Consider the following 14,910-nt stretch of genomic DNA (forward strand, 5'->3'; position numbering starts at 1 on the left):
GTTCTGGAGTGGTGCCCGGTGGGGCAACTTTTAGTACCAGAACCACCGGACTGGACCAGGGGCTACTTGAAGGTTCGACTCATCTCACGAGGCAGCAGACGCCACGCCGTTGCGGTTATTATCACGTTCAGCCTCTCGCAGATATCCATATTGCGTTTTCACGCTTTCATTAGCTCGACAATATATGAGCCCTTCCATGCGCCATATCAGGTTCCTTTCTTTCTACGAGGCAGCAGACGCCAAGCTGTTGGAGCAGTCACAACGCTAAGCCCCTCACAGGCTTCGAACCTGTGTTTTCATATTCTCATCAGCCTGACTTTTGATCAATATATGAATTACTACATACGCCATATCAGCAACTGAAGATTTTTGAAGCCCTAGCCTGGCTAACTAGCAGCAATCCCCTTACCTTACTCACCCGCACAGTGCAGTGCCTGCCGCCTGGGAACGCAAGATTACTCGAACAAAGCCATCGAGCTTCCGTCAACTTTTAACTTTACTCGCCGCAACCCATGCTGCTATGATTGTTTGACCTACGAAGTAATATCAGCGTTCAACAGCCACCTCACAGATAAAAAGATCTGGTGCAGAGACTCTGGTTGGACCTGTATTTTTATTGCTTTCCCTTTCAACATCTTAAAGCACCTATACATGCTACAAGATGGTAGCGTCCTGAGGAAGACACTTTCCATGTGTTGAAACGCGTAGACGAAAACCATCTTCCCTTCAGATCATTGGAAATATCTGTACACATAACAATCTGCATATATCAAATTTCCAATGAAAGAATCTTTTACAGTTATTTCTTAGTTGTTTCTATGTCATTGATTATCCTCATGACATCTTTTATCACTGTTATCAAACTAAATCCTTAAATGCTAATTTTGTGCCTGATTATCTTTTACTAATTTTATGTTACTTGAACCTCGCCAGTACAATTGTTTTTGCCTGGGTGTGTTATTTTCTCATAAATTGTTTGCCCTGACCCAGGAAATTTACCTTTATCAGGGGGTCCTTGTTTTGTTACATATCGATCACTCCTAGCTCCAGCATCTTAGTGACTTCGCTATGAATGCTGGCCTTCACCTTATCTGACAGCCGGTAGGTCTTAGACTTCACAGGTGGGCTGTCTCCTGTGTCCACATCATGGGTACACAGGTGGGTCCTTCCCGGGATAAGGGAGAACTGCGAGGAATATTGCTCCAGGACCTGGCGGCAGTCCCTCCGCTGTTCAGGAGTCTGGGATGGTGAGAGAATCACTCCCTCCACTGACCCATCATTTTCCTGAGACGAAAAAAGATCAGGGAGAGGCTCGCTCTCCTCTTCCTCTGCTCCATCAGTCACCATCATCAAGATGACCTCGGGCCTCTCATGGTGGGGTTTGAGGCGATTGGCATGGAGCACCCGATGGGGCTGCCGGGGGGTCTTAAGATCCACTAGATAAGTGGCCTTACCCTTTTTCTCAATCACCTCAACGGGGCCTGTCCAGCGATCCTGGAGGGCACTGAGCTCTCCAGATTCCATCACCCACACTTTCTGGCCAGGCTCCAATTCCACAGGGTGAGCATTGTGGTCATACCACTCCTTCATCACTGCTTGGCTGGCTTCCAAGTTGTCAGAAGCTTGCTTCCACAACTTAGCCATTTGGCTCCGGAAGGCCAGCATATAGCTCACCACATCCTGGGGAAGCTTCCTAGGAGTCTTTTCCCATCCGTCTTTCACCAGGCTGAGAGGTCCACGCACAGGGTGTCCATATAGAAGTTCGAAGGGGCTGAAGCCCACTCCCTTCTGTGGCACTTCCCTGTAGGAAAACAACAGACAGGGTAGGAGGACGTCCCATTTCCTCCGCAGGCTCTCAGGCAGACTTCTGATCATGCCTTTCAAGGTTTTGTTGAACCTTTCCACTAGACCATTGGTCTGTGGGTGGTAAGGAGTGGTGAACCGGTAGGTAACCCCACACTCCTTCCACATAGCCCGCATGTAAGCTGACATGAAGTTGGTCCCCCTGTCGGACACAACTTCCTTGGGGAAACCCACTCGGGTAAAGATCCCCATCAGGGCCCTAGCCACTGCAGGTGCAGTAATGGTCCTCAGAGGAATTGCCTCTGGGTACCGTGTGGCGTGATCCACCAGAACCAGGATAAACCTGTGACCAGCTGAAGTAGGTGGCTCCAGTGGCCCAACAATGTCGATGCCCACCCTTTCAAAGGGGGTGCTAACGACAGGTAGTGGTTCCAGGGGAGCTTTCAGCTTCACCCCTGTTTTCCCACTGGCTTGGCATGACACATGTCCTACAGTAGGTGGCGGACGCCACCCTCATCTGAGGCCAATAGAAATGAGGGACAAGCCGGGCAAAGGTCTTGTCCTGACCCAAGTGTCCTGCCAAGGGTATCTCATGAGCCAGTTCTAAAAGAAAGGCTCGGTAACGTTGAGGGACAACCAAGGCCCGTGATGAACCGTGCACTGGTGCCTTGGGTTCACTGTAGAGGAGTCCATCCTCCCAGTAAATGTGGTAGTTCCCAGTAACGTTACCTGCTGCCTGGGCTTCGGTCTGACGCCTCAGTCCCTCAGGGTAGGGCACTCCTTCTGGCCCTTACAAAACTCCTCTCTGGTAGGCCCCCCTCCACATGCCATTCGGCAGGGATTGGTAGGTTCTCCAGTGAGACAACATCCCCCTCCGTGGACTCCAGGTCCACCACCTCAGGTGGCCTATCCATCTCACGAGGCTTGGATGCCGAGGCAGGCTTCTCCTGTCTCCGGTTTGTTCCCTTCCTGGCAGCTGGCTGTGCCTTTGTTACAGGCTCCAGCCCTGGCGAACTCCCTCTCCGGGTAGTCGCGGACCTTGTGCTGACACAGGCCCAGTCAGGTGTACTCAGCATCTCAGAATGAGTCCGGTATTCCACCTCCTTGCAAGCATTGTGCTCCATATCATTCCCCAACAGACAATCAACTGGCACGGCAGAGCTTACGGCAACTTGAAGAGGACCTGCAACCCCTTTCCACTCAAATGGAACCTCGGCCACCGGGTAGTGACCTTTTCTGCCGTCAGCCATCACGGCGGAGTGGAGTACATGTGGAATCACCTGCTCTGGGGACATCAGTTGACTCCTTACCATAGTCATACTGGCTCCTGTGTCTCTCAGAGCCTCCCTTCTTTAGGCATTGATGGTGACCCATTGCCCATACTTAGTAGTATTTGAGGGCACCTGGATCTTAGGAACCATCTCCCGATCTCCATGGGACACTAAAGTGACACCCGCCCACTCCCCTCCCTTATCTAAGGGCAACTCCTCCCCGAGCACTACACTAGCTACTCCCGGGGCTTTTCCTCCAGTGGGAGGGGGTGGTCTCTTTGGGCACTTGACATCACCTTTATAGTGCCCAACCCCACCACACTCATAGCAGCGGACAACCCTGGGCTGCTGACTATGGTCAGGATGAGGGTTTCTTGGCGGGTTAGCCTTGAGAATGAATCCTGTTCCCTTTCCCTGGAAACTGTTTTGGGGGCCTCTTGAGAACTCCCTCTTTTTATCTCCCCCCTCTTTCTTCTGGGGAGCGCCCTGTCCGGTCCTTTGGGAATCCCCTCCAGTCCCCTTTGAGGACACCCGGGTACTAGCCCAGATGTCCGCCTCCTCAGCAAGCTTCCGGGGGCTGGTCAGCTTGCTGTCCACCAGGTGTTGTCGGAGTTCGGGAAAAAATTTCTCGAGTAGGTGCTCCTTCAGAATTAGATCATACAACCCCTTGTAGTCCCCCCACTTCGCTGCCTTGTACCCAGCCCTCTAAGGCCTTCTTTGCATAGTTTAGAAAATACACCCAATTCTGTGTAGCCAGTTTGTGGCTGCTCCTAAACTTCTGTCGGTACTTTTCGGGAGTCAGCCCAAACTTTTTTATCAGCGCCAATTTCATAGTGGGGTAGTTGGTCTGCTCCCCCTGCTCTAGGGCCAAAAGTGTATCCCTTCCTGCAGGAGGCATGTATTTGTACAAACCCCCCCCCCAGTGTTTTTCCAATATCCCATGGGCTCTTAAGGAGACCTCATAGGCAGCCAACCATTTCGCAATGTCGTCCCCTGCGCTGTAGCTGGCGACTACATCCTTTGGTAAATAGGGTCTGGGTTCCCTGGTTGTGTCTTTAGATTCGCTGCCACCAACAGGAGTACTGGGAGTCCCTATTTGCAGGGCCTTGAGATCTAGCTCCTCGAGACACAATTCATGAGCCAACCTCTTTTCCTCCCTCTCCTTCTCTAACCTGGCTAACTCCCATTTTAACTGCCGTTCTTCTCTCCTGTCCGCTAGTTCGGCTTCAGTCAAACTCCTCACAGAGACACTGCTGCCCTCCCTTGAGAGCGTTCTAGGACCTGTTAGTAGGTTCCCTCCCTCAGGTGGGTACAGAACATCCACTCCGATGACAGTGTCCCGGTCCACCTCTTCCTCCTCCATCTTCCCATCTAGGTGAGCTTCCACCCATGCCCTCAAGCTAGTTTGAAGTTCACTCTTTTTCGCACCTCGCTTGAAAAACACCCCTTTTTTCTGGCAAAAGTCTCTGAGTTGGGCCGCAGTATAGGTCTCCAACTCCTCCAAATCGAATTCCATTTTGCCACCAGGGTCACGGACAGCCACTTAGAAGAAGATAAGGAAGGGCGTAAAGTAAGGGGTACCTCCACCCACCACCAGGAGAAAATTTGGAAAAACAAAACTTTTAATTGGGGAGTCCGCCAGGAGAAAACTCCAGGTGTAGGCAGGTAGTGCACACTGAGTTACTGCTGAGTGGACGCAAGCACAAATTCGAATCCCACCACTGAACACCAATTATGCTGGACCTGGGGTTACCAGTCCACATAGGGTAGCCTGGCACAGAGTAGGAAGGTCTATTCTCAAAGGCAAAATGGGTGTTATGCTTGCGTCACACCCTCACAGAAACCCAGCGCCCATCCACTCAAAAATGACACTACACCAATTTAGAAAAATACGGTTCACTTTTATAAAAGTTCTTTAAGCTTTCTTGTTCCACTAATCATTTATAGTTACTCACAACAGGTACCTCCACCATTAATTTCCTGCCCCTCTGTTAATTCAGTAATGCATTGTTTCCTAAAATCAATGAATACAACAAGTACACTTCTCACTTCAATTTGTAAGCCATTCCTTAGCTGTTTAGGTATGGCATCATAGGAAAGTAAAACCTTTTACATAAAGCCAGGTTAGCAACAACAAGCATTAAAACAGATTGAAGACCTCTTTTTACAATCTGCTTAGTTAAGTCAAATTAGATGTTCGGTCAACAAGTGCCAGAATTGGTCCCCTAATTTCCCCCCTTTGTTAGGATGGGAACAAGCAGAACTTAATCAGTTATCAGGTATATATTGGTTGTAAGATGACTCGCCATGCACTGGCACTCTGTTTGACTTTACTGAGCAACAATGGTTCTCGAATTGGTATCCTTCCAGTCTCAAGTTAATTGACTTGCAAAATCAGGCTCTTCTGGCCGGCATGACAGTTTTAAGAGGGCTCATGTGGGGAACTCACCACAAGGCCCTTCAACTTCCGATTCCTGGTCCCTCACCAGCCCCCAGATCCCTGCTGACTTGGGCGCCTCTGTCCAATTCAGCTGTTTCTAGCAATTGAAGGAGATCGGACTGCACCGTCAGCCCCCTTCTCTCCAGCGACGCCTCCCTCACAACTCCTCCAAATCGAATTCCATTTTGCCACCAGGGTCACGGACAGCCACTTAGAAGAAGATAAGGAAGGGCGTAAAGTAAGGGGTACCTCCACCCACCACCAGGAGAAAATTTGGAAAAACAAAACTTTTAATTGGGGAGTTCGCCAGGAGAAAACTCCAGGTGTAGGCAGGTAGTGCACACTGAGTTACTGCTGAGTGGACGCAAGCACAAATTTGAATCCCACCACTGAACACCAATTATGCTGGACCTGGGGTTACCAGTCCACATAGGGTAGCCTGGCACAGAGTAGGAAGGTCTATTCTCAAAGGCAAAATGTGTGTTATGCTTGCGTCACACCCTCACAGAAACCCAGCGCCCATCCACTCAAAAATGACACTACACCAATTTAGAAAAATACGGTTCACTTTTATAAAAGTTCTTTAAGCTTTCTTGTTCCACTAATCATTTATAGTTACGCACAACAGGTACCTCCACCATTAATTTCCTGCCCCTCTGTTAATTCAGTAATGCATTGTTTCCTAAAATCAATGAATACAACAAGTACACTTCTCACTTCAATTTGTAAGCCATTCCTTAGCTGTTTAGGTATGGCATCATAGGAAAGTAAAACCTTTTACATAAAGTCAGGTTAGCAACAACAAGCATTAAAACAGATTGAAGACCTCTTTTTACAATCTGCTTAGTTAAGTCAAATTAGATGTTCGGTCAACAAGTGCCAGAATTGGTCCCCTAATTTCCCCCCTTTGTTAGGATGGGAACAAGCAGAACTTAATCAGTTATCAGGTATATATTGGTTGTAAGATGACTCGCCATGCACTGGCACTCTGTTTGACTTTACTGAGCAACAATGGTTCTAGAATTGGTATCCTTCCAGTCTCAACTTAATTGACTTGCAAAATCAGGCTCTTCTTGCCGGCATGACAGTTTTAAGAGGGCTCATGTGGGGAACTCACCACAAGGCCCTTCAACTTCCGATTCCTGGTCCCTCACCAGCCCCCAGATCCCTGCTGACTTGGGCGCCTCTGTCCAATTCAGCTGTTTCTAGCAATTGAAGGAGATCGGACTGCACCGTCAGCCCCCTTCTCTCCAGCGACGCCTCCCTCACAAGCCAGGCTACTCTGCTTCAGAGACTGCACTGAGGGAAGGACACACTGGCTCGCTGATACCGCTGGATTCCCCTCGTTGAAACTTCTCCTCAAGTCGCTTCCGTCGTCTTCTTGGCAAGCCGCGCCACTAGGCAGGTGCGGGGGAATAGCGGTACTGGTATGGTGCCGCCCCCTTCTCTTCAGACAGCCAGCGGGCCCTACTCCAGACCCGCTTGTGCACAGTTAACTTCCTGAGGCCAACCCGCCCCCTTTTGGATTGATTAACCCTATACAGGGCCTGCGCAGAACGTGTCCCCACAACTTTACCCTGCCGCCTACTCTGCCTTCGTTCAGCGCGGGCAGCGGCTCCCGGGACACCTCTATCACCAGCACTTTCCTCTCCTCTACGGTAGGGAGCCTCTACTACCCCTTTTGCCACCGCCGGAATCGAGGCTGCAGGACAGGCGACCCTCACTACAGCGGCCACACTACCCTCCGATATGACTTCGGGAGGGGAAGCCGACTTCCTGGCAGCGCTTTGAAGCACAGGTGAGGAGAGACAGATTGGACTAATGTAGACTGGTTCTGGACCGGGATAGAGTGACTAGTTCGTTCAGTCCTGTCCCTGCCCTTACGGAGCTCTTCAGAGTTCTTAGTTACCTTCACTCCACTGGACAGCGGGACAGAGCTTCCCACACAGCTCACTCCCCCCTACTGTCTCTCAAGTTCTCCCCAGTGCCAGCGGTTGGTCCTTCTAGACTCGTGAGGAACCTATGACCAGGGTTATCAGGAACACAAATAAAGCGGGCCAGGTCTACGGGAAGGGGGGACGGTGACTGCAGTAAGGTAGCAACCTTTAACAAGTAATCAACCCTCTGAGTGTCCTGACCCCCTAGCGCCACAGCCTGCACTCCAGCTGGCTCTTTGATGACAAAATGGCCGCCCAGGTATTGGCCTTATATATCCCTAGTCCCATGTGTCCAGAATAGGCCAGAAGGTTCTAGATCCCTCACTTTCTTCTATGGGCCAGTCCCTGAGGTAAAACAATGCGGCAGTTACAAGCCACCATTTTGTGTGTCTATGTATTCAGTCAAGAAGCACCTAGGCCTCAAAAAGATATAGGGATAAAGTAACACCTAACCCCAAGGACAACAACAAAAACTCCAGTGGACTGTGAACAAAAGGCGGTCCCTACCTTGAGTGACCCGTCGCTTCCCTCGAGGTCCCGAGCCTCGCGGACCGACCCGACGGCGTCCCTGGCAACCCGGACTCCATTTTCTCCTCCCTCATTGCAGGACCCAATCCGGAAGGACGAGAAACCGGAAGGACTCCCGATTGACCCTGGAAGTCCCTATCCCTACCCGCGGACGGAAGAAGAAAAAGCAGGAAACGAAGACGGCGGGGCGTGCAGAGAATCCGACTCGTGGCAGAAGACGGACGGCAGCGCCCCTGTGAAGCAGAACGAAGAAGAGAGAGAAGACGACGAAGTCTGGACGGAGGACTGGTGGAGGACGCTGGAGAGCGGCCGTAACTCAAGGGAGAGTTACGGCGGGGCATGTGAGTACCCTGTCTCCTGGCTCCCAGGTTGACCTGTATATTAATGTGAATAGCGTATCCCCTCACCGTGTAGCACCCCTAGGAGCACTGTATATATTTATATACCACGGCCAAGTCACGTAGAGCAGTGAACACCACACCGGACCCTCACCCAGTCCACCTTCTTCCTTCCCGCTCGTACCCCCTCCCATCTTCGTCCCTACCGTCCCCTTCCTCACTCTCGCTTTGCCCTCCACACAACCCTGGTGTAGGTGACAGCACTCTGATAGTCCGGTGTTTGAGGACTAACCGCCCTGTTCTCTCTCCCTTAACTCCGAGGACCACCGGACCGGCAAGGAGAAGAAGAAACACCCCTACCCAGAGACGCTCAAGAAGACTCTTCCTGGACCTTCCCTCACCCGAAGACGACAACCCGGAACACCATCTTCATCCCTATCCCCTGCTTCTTTACCTTCCACGACCCTAACTTTGTGTACTACAATAAAGACTGCTAAGACATAGCACACTATATCTGGCCTCCACGCCTGTTATTCCGGCCCGCACAACCCCCACGACTACAGTTGGTGTCAGAAGTGGGATCGCCCAGAAGCATGGAGGCCGCGCTAAAGAAACTCGCCGAGACCCAGGAACAGCTGGGGAAGATGATGGAGCAGTTCCTAAAAACCGCCGAGGACGACCGAGGACAATTGCATGACGTGTTGAAGGGGCAAGGGGCGGCCCAGGACCAAGCTATGGGAAAACTCACAGACGTACTAGGCCATCAAAGACCTGTCACTTCCCTCCCCTCAGTGGTTCTCCAAAAGTACGTCCCGGGAGAAGACCCGGACTTCTTTTTCACTAATTTCGAACGGCTGGCCCAAGCCGCTGCCTGGCCCCTTGATCGCTGGGGACACTATCTAGGTCCACTACTTACTGGCGAGTTACAAGCTGCGTACCAACAGGCTAATGTACAGGGCCAAACACCTTATGCAGATATCAAAACCTGTATCCTGGAACGTCTAGGCGTAGACGACGAAAACTACAGGGTGAAGCTGCGTCAAGCAAAAGAAGGACCACAAGAAACGCCAAGAGCCCTGTCCTTCCGCATCCGGGATCTGGCCGATCGCTGGTTGCGATCTGCCTCCGCCACGAAAGAAGACATCCTCGCCAAGATATATTTGGAACAGTTTTTGGCTTCCCTACATCCTTCTACCCAAAAATGGGTTCGCCAACACGCCCGTCTCACCTTGGAGAGTGCGGTAGAGATCACCAGTGCCTACAGCTGCGCCCAAGACTTTCAGAGGCCAAAAGAGGAACATTCACACCGTCCCCAGTCCCATAACCTGACCCGAACACCGAGACCTCCCCTACCCAAGAAACCGAAGCCAACCCCTTTGTTCCCTTACCCTGTTATGCCACGGGCACCCCCACCCGGTCCTCAGTGCTATCACTGTGGCGGATATGGACACATCGCCCGAGTGTGTCCCCAGAAAGACGAACCAATGGAGGTGGGCCTCGCCCGGAACTTTGTATGCATCGCTGCAGAACCGAACCCTCCTAGGTTTCACTGCCCGGTACGGATCGACGGACACCCTGTTCTAGCCCTTGCGGATACGGGCTGCAGACAAAGTGTACTCCGTCCACAGGAGCTGCCCAACCCCGTGGGTCCAGTGACTGGTACGGTAGCCATACAGTACGTTCATGGTGACACGAAACTATACCCCACCGCCCGGGTTCGGGTTCAACACCCTACGGATCAGGGTACTACACAAACCGTTGGCCTTATTCCAACCCTCCCGGAGCAGGTAATACTGGGCAGCGACTACTCTGGGTTACCCCGTCTTCTCCATGAGACCACCGACTCCCTAGAAAAGTGGTGGTTAGAGGCCCCGTTTCCACATGCCCAACCAAGCCAAGAACCCTCAAACAAACCCTACAAATTAAAAAACTCAAAAGAAGAAAGAGAAGAGGAGCCTTGCCACTGTCTTTCCTGTCCGAGCGGAAGAACACCCCTGGGAAACCAACAGGGAATTTCGCGCCGCCCAACAAGAGGATCCCGTCCTTCAAGACGCCTGGGGACGGGCCCTGGACAATGAAGACCCCTTACAAGTAGGTTTTTTTTTTTTTCTAGAAAGAACTGCATTTTATACAGGAAGGGAGGGGCACAACAAACACCACAGCTGATTATTCCGGGACCCTTCCGAGACAAGGTGTTGTTTCTCGCCCACAGTCACCTGCTGGGCGGCCACTTTAGCGATGAGAAGACAGGACAGGCTATCCTGGATAAATTCTATTGGCCTGGGGTCTACCAACAAATAAAACTGTACTGCCGTGCATGCCCGGTGTGTCAAAAGAATAGCAGGTACCGACCCCCCAGAGCACCCCTACAGCCTCTACCCCTTATCGATATACCCTTCAGTAGAGTAGGGATGGACATTATAGGCCCCCTGTTGCCCTCCAGAAGCGGTTGTCGATACGCGCTAGTACTGGTCGATTACGCCACCCGCTTTCCAGAAGCCGTACCCCTAAGACAACCCACAACCCAAAATATAGCCAAAGCCTTAATCTCGATTTTTTTCTAGGGTAGGCTTCCCTAGGGAAATCCTAACCGACCAGGGGACTCCCTTCGTGTCCACCCTTATGAGGCAGGTGTGTTCCCAATTAAGTATTAAGCAGATAAGGACCTCCGCTTACCACCCCCAGACAGACGGGCTGGTTGAGCGTTATAACGCCACCCTAAAGACTACTCTGAAAAAACTGTTGGCCCTTGAGAGTAGGAGGTGGGAGGAGATGCTACCCCTTGCGCTGTTTGCGATCTGCTGCAAGGTGCAGAGCGGTAACTGCAAACACAACAATGATGGACAGAATGTGGATCAATGTCACACATTCACCCCAGTCCAAAGATCTGGGCCCAAATCCATCGTTTTTCCACTCCACACCACCCTGGGTTAGACAATGGCGATATGCAAATCAGCGCTGACCCTGTGCCCCATGGGAACAGTCCAGTCCGAACTACAAAAGCCATGTCCTTCCCAGAACGGAAACAAGCATCCGAGGACCGGCCCGGTTTTGAGGTAACACCTCTCTTCAGCCCGGCTAGCTTGATTCCAGTGGTGTGGAGTGCCTGGGACTCACGTCTGAGCATCCCCAGTACACTTAGAGCGGTAACTGCAAACACAACAATGATGGACAGAATGTGGATCAATGTCACACATTCACCCCAGTCCAAAGATCTGGGCCCAAATCCATCGTTTTTCCACTCCACACCACCCTGGGTTAGACAATGGCGATATGCAAATCAGCGCTGACCCTGTGCCCCATGGGAACAGTCCAGTCCGAACTACAAAAGCCATGTCCTTCCCAGAACGGAAACAAGCATCCGAGGACCGGCCCGGTTTCGAGGTAACACCTCTCTTCAGCCCGGCTAGCTTGATTCCAGTGGTGTGGAGTGCCTGGGACTGATGGACAGAATGTGGATCAATTGACTGGTGTGAATGTGTGACATTGATCCACATTCTGTCCATCACTGTTGTGTTTGCAATTACCGCTCTAAGTGTACTGGGGATGCTCAGACGTGAGTCCCAGGCACTCCACACCACTGGAGTCAAGCTAGCCGGGCTGATGAGAGGTGTTACCTCGAAACCAGGCCGGTCCTCGGATGCTTGTTTCCGTTCTGGGAAGGACATGGCTTTTGTAGTTCGGACTGGACTGTTCCCATGGGGCACAGGGTCAGCGCTGATTTGCATATCGCCATTGTCTAACCCAGGGTGGTGTGGAGTGGAAAAACGATGGATTTGGGCCCAGATCTTTTGACTGGGGTGAATGTGTGACATTGATCCACATTCTGTCCATCACTGTTGTGTTTGCAATTACCGCTCTAAGTGTACTGGGGATGCTCAGACGTGAGTCCCAGGCACTCCACACCACTGGAGTCAAGCTAGCCGGGCTGATGAGAGGTGTTACCTCGAAACCGGGCCGGTCCTCGGATGCTTGTTTCCGTTCTGGGAAGGACATGGCTTTTGTAGTTCGGACTGGACTGTTCCCATGGGGCACAGGGTCAGCGCTGATTTGCATATCGCCATTGTCTAACCCAGGGTGGTGTGGAGTGGAAAAACGATGGATTTGGGCCCAGATCTTTTGACTGGGGTGAATGTGTGACATTGATCCACATTCTGTCCATCACTGTTGTGTTTGCAAGGTGCAGAGCAGCACAGGATACTCGCCCTATGAGCTCTTATTTATTTATTTATGCGATTTTATATAGCGCGAACTTTACCCGAAGGTGTCAGAGCGCTTTACATAGGACCCAGTTTCAACCATAAGGACTGATGGTTACATTCGGAAAAACAGATTTGCAAATTTTTGACTTACATAAGAACCAGTTGAAAACATACGGATTTAGGATTACATGCGTTACAAAAAAAGGTACAAACAGAAAAAATTTGCAAATGTACAAGAGATAGAGTCACACAAGGAGGAGATACAAATGGATAAACTCTAGGCATATACTAGAGATATCTCTATCTACTTAGGGAGGGGATACACATGGATATACTCTAAGAGTCACAGAGGAATGGTAGAGAGCACAGCGGACTCCTGCATAAACTAGTGATTAGAGTTATGTCTATATACATAGGGAAGGGGTAAGACTGGATATACTCTAAAAGTCACATAGGAATGGAAGAGAGCAAAGCGGACTACTGCATGTCCTAGTGATTAGAGTTATCTCTATATACATAGGGAAGGGATACACATGGAAATACTCTAAAAGTCACATAGGAGACTAGTCATTAGAGTTATCTCTATATACATAGGAAGGGATAAGACCGGATATACTCTAATGGACACATAGGAATGGTAGAGAGTACAAAGGTCTACTGCATACACTAGTGATTAGAGTTATCTCTATATACATAGGGAGGGGATAAGACTGGATATACTAAAGAATCACATAGGCAAGGTATATGGTGCAAGGTCTAAAGCAAATACCATTGATTAGAGTTATTACAATAAGTCAAAGAGCAGAGTTCCATAAGTGTGGATGCAGTCACAGAACAAAGGGAGGGTGGGAGGGATGCAAGGGTATGGAGAGAAGGGGAAGCGGAAAAGGGAGGGAACATTTGAGGATCATCCACGGGGAAAAGGGTTGATGGACGAGGGAATGGGAGGAGGGCTAGAGTCCATCGAAACTGTCCGAAAACAGCAGCAAAGTGATGGTCAGGACAAAGCAAAAAGTCAAGAAGTCCAGGAGTGAAGGTGGGAGATGAAGCTGGAGGCCAGCCGCAGGCGCGACACCATCTTGGAGAGCTTGCAGTCAGCCGTCTCGGTGGGGGAGAGAGTGCGCCAGGTGGTGAAGGCCATGTTGACGCTGTTGGTACGGTCACGCGTTGGCCATGGGGCGCTGCACGGCTGTCGGTGGGTTGTGTGTGGATTCACCCGCAAGCAGTGTGAAGTCCATTCAGAACACTGGTGCCCTGTGGGGGGGAGGGGGAGGGTGAGTGGTCTGGAGATCCAGCCCGTGTTGCAGGGCCCCAGGGCATTCCGGCACTGGCAGTGGCCCCAAACTGGCAGCAGGTCGGGAGGCAGGCCAAAAATCCAAGAGAGGGCCGGATTAGCAGGAGGCCGGGGAGAAGTTGGGGCGAGCCAGTGGAAGCGGCGATCGCCATCCAAAAGTCGCCTCCGGTCGCCATCTTAGAGTCAGGCAGGCGCTGGAAGGATTCCCTCGGTGGAAGTGAAGGTAGAGGAAATTATGCCAGCTGCTGCGGCGAGAGTCTCGACCAGCCGGGGTAGCGCAGGACGCAATCCTACCTCCCAGCGGCGGCCGCAGTCAGCGGAGTCCACGGCGCAGTGCCGCCCGCCATCTTGAGCGCCTCCGCCCTCTCCTCCTTCACCTCGGGAGATCGAGCCTGTCTGCCAACCTCGGAGCGATCGCTTCTGCTCCGCACCTGCCCCACTCGCTCCGCTTCGTGGTGGAAAAAAGAGTGGTCAAAATGAAGGGCTGCATCTGCCCAGGGCCGGGTCAGAGCATCTCGTGGACCGGGAGCCGAGACGATCAGCGTCCGCTCGGCTCCCGGCTCCGCCCCCTCTATGGGCGACCCCCACGTACCCTGTTGGATATGGCCAAGGAAGCCTGGGAGGCCGAACCAGACTGAACCAGGCCCCTCCCTGAGTATGTAGACAACCTCAAGACTCATTTGGGGCAAATACGGGACATCGTAAGGCAGAACATGGTAACTGCACAAGCCAATCAGAAGCACCAGTACGATAAGGGCACCAAACCACGGTCTTTTGCCCAAGGCGACTTGGTTCTTCTCCTGATCCCATCCTCTGATCACAAATTACTTGGACAATGGCAGGGCCCATTTCCTGTCCTTCGACAAGTAACGCCGGTTACCTACGAAGTTGAAACAGACCCCAACAGACATATCTCCCAGATTTACCACGTAAACCTACTGAAAGCCTGGTTCGGTCCTCTTCCTGTACTGCTTGGTACGGAACCCGAATCGGTATTGTCCTATGAAGTGTGCATGGATCCGGATCTGCCCGAAAACCAAAGACAGGATCTACGGACGTCTTTGAGGTCACTACAAAAGATCTTCTCCTCCTACCCA

This window comes from Lissotriton helveticus, chromosome 9, assembly GCF_964261635.1.
Source record: "Lissotriton helveticus chromosome 9, aLisHel1.1, whole genome shotgun sequence".
Lineage (NCBI taxonomy): Eukaryota > Metazoa > Chordata > Amphibia > Caudata > Salamandridae > Lissotriton > Lissotriton helveticus.